We start from the raw sequence: 7,473 nt of genomic DNA on the forward strand, positions 1-7,473 counted from the left end.
AATCAACATTTAAAAGTCTTTATCCAACTGGCCGAGACCTTTAAATCCAACGGTGCTTCACCTGATGCAATTTGTTTAAGATTATTCCCTTTCTCCCTCAGAGATAGAGCATGTTCGTGGTTAGATTCACTTCCAGCTAACTCAATAACTACATGGGAAGACCTTAGGAGAGTATTCCTTGCTAGATATTTTCCCCCTAGTAAGACTGTTGTTCTTCGAAACCAAATAACTAGATTTACTCAAAACCAAGGAGAATCACTTTCTGAAGCTTGGGAGAGATACAAGGAGCTGTTAAGAGTCTATCCACTGAAGGAGAATTGCCATCCAAGGTGCAGCGGAATTTAAAAATTTCTCCATTTAGTGATCCTTACGAATGAGCATGATCAGTGATAGAATCGTTACCTCTTGTGGCGATTCAAACCTTTGGTGCAGATATCTTGTAACGATCAAAACCTTGGATACAAATCCACGGAGCGATCACGAACGTTGAACGATGACAACGTCTCTACTCAGTCCACACAAATGGATTCCTTCAATCTCAGTGCTAGCTGGTACGAATGAAGGCTTTGAGTGAAAGAGAGAGGGAAACGAAATTCCAAGTCTTCACTTGAGTTGAGTCTGAGTGGAGTGACAATGCTTCTACCCAAGGGGTTCTATTTATAGAACCACTTGTGTGGGCTTCAAGCTAAAAAGCCCACTTAAGTGTATTTTGGCCCATATCTCATAATATGCCAAAATCACTTAAGTATTTGGTACCTTACCATATTTCGTATTCCACTTAAGTGCACCGTACCTTACGATGTTCCTTAGTTACTCTATCTCTCATCAATCCGTCATTTGTGTGTGACCCTGTAGGTTTTCGCGACGTTGGCAATTATATTAAATCACGCATTTAACATAATAAACAGTGAGCGGTATCTAGCAACACATCACTGCTACCCAAGTCACGAAAATGTCATGTGATCTGACAAAACCTCCTATGATAATAATTATGTGTATAATTACCCCTTTGCCCTTATGTCTATATTGAACACAAGGTATAGACCGTGTCATCCTTGTCCAGTTCAATATTGGGCCCATAGACATTTATCCTATTACGCAGGATGGGCAAATTCCATCTAGGACACTCATGTCCCTCAGCAGGCTTTGTGGAGTACCCATCAACTGTCTTTATGGTTATCCAGTTACGGACAACGTTGGATCAGCAATAAAGCACTCGACTCTACATTTAGGATCCATAGTGGTTTCAGGTCGAAGAGTGGTATACACCATTATCACCATGAGAATAACTTATGACACTTTGCATAACTTTCTATATAGTATTCTCATAGTGGGTCAATCCGGTATAAATATTACTCTTAATATTCATACCTATGTTTAAGACTTGATAACTCTTTATCCATGATCCATGAGATGTGATCATCAGTCTACAAACATAATAGTCTTAATGCTTTAATGTTATCCCACTTCATAATAAAGCTCGACTACGGATACTTTAAGAATAGTGTCCGTATGTTTAATGTGATCTCATGATTAAGTCATACTTGATACATTAAACGGACTAGCTATTCTAGGGACTTTATTAATCAAACATAATAAAGAAAAAGCCTTTTATTAATTAATAAATAATTCGATACAAGTACCAAAAGTATTTGCCTCTAGGGCTTACACCAACAATCCACATCATGGCCTAGAACAATGGCTGATCATTCATACCTTTTACAATGGACTCCATTATAAAACAAAGATGAGCGTCGGCGCTGCCGCTGGTGGCGCGTTGATGAACAAACCTTATCCTGAAGCTTGTGACCTAATTGAGGATATGGCCCAAAACCATTACCAATAGGGAACTGAACGAGCATCAGTAAAGAAAAAGGAGACCCAAGGTGGAATACATGAGATAAGTTCTATGGACATGATGCAAGCGAAAATCGACGCTTTAGCCCTTAAGGTCGAACATATTTCTACAAACTCAAACACCGCAGTGGTAGTCCATACAGAGTGTGAACTTTGTGGATCTAAAGGACACGAATCGGTGGTATGTAACCTTTTGAACGACCTGAACACCGACCAAGTGAATTACACCCAAGGTAACCCATTTTCAAACACTTACAACCCTGGATGGAAGAATCACCCGAATTTTTTCTATAAAAACCAGAACCCTATCCAAAATTTTGCACCTCAAAGACCACAAGGTTTTCAAGCCCAAAAACCAAATCAATCTATGCAAGTTGTGCCCCAGAAGCCTAACCTCGAGAAGATCATGGAGAACTTTATATCAGGCTAAACTCAGCAAAATAAAGAATTCCTAAACCAGAACATTCACGTAAACGAATTGATAACACAATTAGGGACTAAGGTTGATCAGATAATTACTCACAATAAGATGCTTGAGACCCAGATCTCACAGGTAGCACAAAACCAAGCTCCACAAACTACACCTGGAGGACAATTCCCTGGACAACCTCAACCCAATCCTCGAGGGCAAGCTAACGCTATCGCATTACGAAGTGGGACCGCTTACGAAGGGCCTTATAACCCAGTAATGAGCGAGTCCAAAGCTTCTAAAGAAAATATACCTACCAACCAAGGAGGGGAACCAGTGGAACCCGAAAAACAAACCGACCAAGAAGGAGAAGCCAAGGATAAAACTTACAAACCACCACCCCCGTACAAACCACCAATCCCATATCCGCAAAGACTTAAACAAACCAAAATCGATAACCAATACCAAAAGTTTATAAAAGTAATAGAGAAGCTTCATGTAGAGATTCCTTTCACCGAAGCCATCACCCAAATTCCATCTTACGGCAAATTTCTCAAAGACATCTTAACCAACAAGCGTAGGCTTGACGATCCCAAACCCTTGGAGTGCAACTTTATTTCCGAGAATAAACTTGCTAAGAAGGAGAAAGACCCTGGGAGTTTTTCTATACCTTGCATTCTAGGGAGTCATGTGATCGAAAAAGATTTCCTAGACTCAGGCGCTAGTGTGAGTTTAATTCCCTTAACTGTGTGTAAAAGGTTAAACTTAGGAGAATTACAACCAACTAATATGTCCCTCTAATTAGCCGATAGATCTGTTAAGTATCCTGTAGGCATGTTAGAAGATATCCCCGTTAGGATCGGACAACTTTATATCCCGACAGACTTTGTGGTCATGGATATCAAGGAAGATGACGATATCCCTATCCTTTTAGGTAAACCATTTTTATCAACATCCGGAGCTATAATAGATGTTAGAAGAGGAAAATTAACTTTCGAAGTAGGAGATGAAAAGATAGAGTTTATTCTTTCAAAGTTCCTGATGGCACCAATCATAGGAGACGCATGTTACGCGGTTGATATCATAGATGAATGCATAAAGGAATTTGATCAAGAAGAACCTAAGATCGAACCATTCTCAAACCCGAATGAAAAGGATGACGAGCTAAAGGAAACGAAACCTCACACTAATGAATGTTTGGCCCTTACTTCAGACCTTTCACCAAACTCTCAAAAACCAGCTCAAGAACTTAAGGAATTGCCCAACAACCTAAGATACAAGTTTTTAGATAAAGAAATGAACCGTCCAGTAATAGTTAGTGTCACCTTAAACTAAGAGGAGACAAACCAACTCTTGAATGTTTTACGAAGATACCCCTCTGCCTTAGGATACAATATCTCTGATTTAAAAGGTATAAGCCCATCCGTGTGTATGCACAGGATCTCGCTAGAGGAGGATTCAAAACCTTCTAGAGAACATCAGAGAAGAATCAACCCTGTAATGAGTAAGGTGGTAAAGAAGGAAGTCCTTAAACTGCTAGAAGCTGGTATAATCTATCAGATCTCCGATAGTAAATGGGTAAGTCATGTACATGTGGTACCCAAAAAGGGAGGCATCACAGTCGTACAGAACGAGAAGGGCGAGTATGTGGCTAAACGTATAGGAGGCGGATGACGTATGTGTATAGACTATAGGAAACTCAATAAGGCAACTAGGAAAGACCATTTCCCCCTTCCATTCATAGATCAAATGCTTGAGCGTCTTGCCAGACACTCTTACTTTTGTTATCTGGATGGATATTCTGGATTTTTCCAAATACCCATACACCCCGAGGATCAAGAGAAAACAACCTTCATTTGTCCTTATGGAACATTTGCTTACAGACGAATGTCGTTGGGACTCTGCAATGCGCCAGCTACTTTCCAACGTTGTATGATGTCAATCTTTGCAGATTATCTCGACGAAATTATGGAAGTGTTCATGGATGATTTCTCAGTATGTGGGTTTGACTTTGAGAATTGCCTCATTAATCTTGAGAAAATCCTAGAAAGATACGTAGAAGTTAACCTTGTATTAAACTGGGAGAAGTGTCGCTTTATGGTTAAAGAAGGCATAGTGTTAGGACATATAATATCTGAAAGAGGCATTGAGGTCGACAAAGCAAAGATAGAAGTGATAGAAAACCTTAACACTCCTAAGACTGTTAGAGAAGTCAGAAGTTTTCTTGGACACGCTGGTTTTTACCGACGTTTTATCAAAGATTTCTCTAAAATAACAAAACCCTTGTCCGGCCTTCTGATGAAAGACGTTGAATTCATTTTCAATGAAAAATGTATCGAAGCCTTTAATCATTTAAAATAATCACTAATTTCAGCACCCACTTTACAAACTCCGGATTGGACTCAACCTTTTGAAATAATGTGTGATGCTAGCGATTTCGCTGTAGGAGTTGTTTTAGGACAAAGAAAAAATAAGAAATTACATGTGATATATTACGGTAGTAGAACCCTAGATGCCGCTCAAATCAATTATACGACAATAGAGAAGGAACTCCTAGTTGTAGTTTTTGCAATTGATAAATTTAGGTCTTATCTTATCGTATCTAAGATTATAGTCTATACAGACCATGCAGCTATCCATTACCTTCTAAGCAAAAAGGATGTGAAACCTAGGTTACTCAGATGGATCCTTTTGCTACAAGAGTTCGACTTAGATATCCGAGACAAAAAAGGAACAGAAAACGTAGTTGCTCACCATCTTTCCATACTAGAGCATTTGAGGCCAGACCATTTACATATAAATGATGATTTCACCTATGACAGATTGATAGCTAAGTTAGATATCGTTCCCCTTGAACCTGATAGAGACAACTTCGGAATAGTTTCAGAGATTAGCAGAGTACCATGGTACGCTGATTTTGTGAATTATCTAGCCGCTGATATCATACCACCTGACCTCAATTATCAACAAAAGAATAAGTTCTTTAAAGATGTAAGACATTTCTATTGGGACGAACCACTCCTTTTTAAAAGAGGAACATATAACATCTTTCAACGTTGCGTCCCGGAAGAAGAAGTTAGAAATATCATAGAGCATTGTCACTCTTCACCCTATCGTGGACATTCAAGCACATCCAAGACATACGCTAAGATCCTTCAAGCTGGTCTTTATTGGCCAACACTATGGCGTGATGTCCATACTTATATTATCCAATGTGATTGGTGCCAATGCGCTGGAAACATCTCAAGATGCGACGAAATACCTTTGAAGAACATCCAAGAAGTGGAATTATTTGATGTTTGGGGTATTGATTTCATGGGATCTTTTCCATCTTCGATGGGAAACAAGTATATTTTGGTAGTCGTCGACTATGTGTCCAAATGGATAGAAGTTATAGCCTCACCTACTAACGACACAAGAGTAGTCATCAAATTGTTCAAAAACAATATTTTCCCCAGATTTGGAGTACCACGACTTGTCATAAGTGATGGTGGACCACATTTTATAGCTCGAACTAAGTACAACAGTGTTACGCAAGGTGGTTGTCTGTAGTGCATTATAGATCACTCGATATGTTTTAAGGGAGAATGACCCTCCTCTACTCCATGTTTCTGATAATGAAACTAGGGAAACCACTTTATAGATTTCTAGTCCAGACTCAAAGAATCTTCTATATATATATATATATATATATATATATATATATTATATATATATATATATATATATATATATATATATATATATATATATATAATATATAATATATATACACACACCTGAGAAGACTTTCTCTCAATTATTGTACTTTAAGCAAGTACATATTTATTTCTCCATTGTTCAATTGCTTCAAAATTTTGGATTTGGCTTTAAATAATTATAAATCACACATTTGATCTTACTTTCGTTATCTCTATCTTTAAGAATTGTAATAGTAGTTTGAGCCCCCAATCTTCCTTGGTTATTTGCTCCACTATTGTGTCCATCCTTAACACAATAAGGTATTACATAAATGAAATTAGATTCCAAGAAATTCATTTCAATCAAGCCTTTGCCAAAATTGTAGCTTATGTTTCTTTATCAGGGAACATTACTAAACTTGCAACATGACCATCCATTATTGATTTTAAGATTTTTATAAGCTTCAAAGTGAATTTACTTCCTCCTATCGCTCCAAACATCACGTAAATCATTTGTCATCCTCATTCATTCAATTTGAGCAAGTGCAACACATGGTATTACACTTGGATGTTATTGCCCTTTCTCTTATGCAAGCATTTACAGGAATGTAAATGGAGATAACGTTGGTTGTTTTTCTTCTTATCTAGATTACCATAATGCATTGTATGATGAACTAATGAGAGTTATACATGCTTAAAAATGTGCATCCACAATACATTATAAGTGTGTTTGGATTGAAATGGATTCTAAACTAGCTACCTTGGCTTGCAAGTCAACCAACTTAGTGCCTTGGTAAACTCATAACAGGTGGACTAATTGTATGGCTTTGGCAAGTGACTTATATTGTATAATTACTCAGAGAGAGAAAAATCATTATGTAGACAAGCTTGCCTCTTTAGGCTTGTTAATCCAGGATTTCTATTGATGGGATCACCCGTTTAGTCATTAAGCAAGATTTAGTTAGAAATAATTTTGGTGTTCCTAACTTTAAGCTTCATAAGTCTTTCCCTTGTTAGGTTTGCTTGATTGTTTAAAGGATGTTCACCTGGTCCCTTGTTTCTTTCCTCTTGTACTTCTTTTCTTTTTTATTGTGAGATTTTATAAAATAAATAAAATAATCAATTAAAATTATTTTTATATTTTCTCATAAAATTCATTTTAACACAAACACAAAAAAGTATTACTCCAAATAATTCCAAATAATTGTGTTTTTTAACAAGTATTTTTTTAATATAATTTGTTATTGAGGGCAGGGATATCAATGGGATAGGGAAGATACGGGGGATGCTTTTCCGTTCTCCGTTCCGTCCCCTAATGTTTTCTCCATTCCTGTCCCAGATCCCCGTCATGGGGGGATATTTTCTCTCATCCCCACAGATCTCCACGGAGAATTGGAGATCCACGTAGATTGAATCTTTAAAAAATTTATATATTTTTTGATCAAAACTATGAAACTAGTATTTCGTTATTTTTATTATATATATATATATATATATAATATATATATATAATAATATATATATATA

General features: G+C 37.2%; 1 non-coding gene across 1 annotated transcript; it reads right to left on the minus strand.

Moving 5' to 3' along the window:
* Window positions 1-210: 210 nt before the first annotated feature.
* On the minus strand, window positions 211-318 carry LOC127124672 (small nucleolar RNA R71). The gene has a single exon (XR_007804134.1). It is a non-coding gene; the product is annotated as a small nucleolar RNA R71 (small nucleolar RNA).
* Between the last annotated feature and the right edge of the window lie 7,155 nt (window positions 319-7,473).

The sequence above is a fragment of the Lathyrus oleraceus genome, chromosome 2 (genome assembly GCF_024323335.1).
Source record: "Lathyrus oleraceus cultivar Zhongwan6 chromosome 2, CAAS_Psat_ZW6_1.0, whole genome shotgun sequence".
Classification (NCBI taxonomy): domain Eukaryota; kingdom Viridiplantae; phylum Streptophyta; class Magnoliopsida; order Fabales; family Fabaceae; genus Lathyrus; species Lathyrus oleraceus.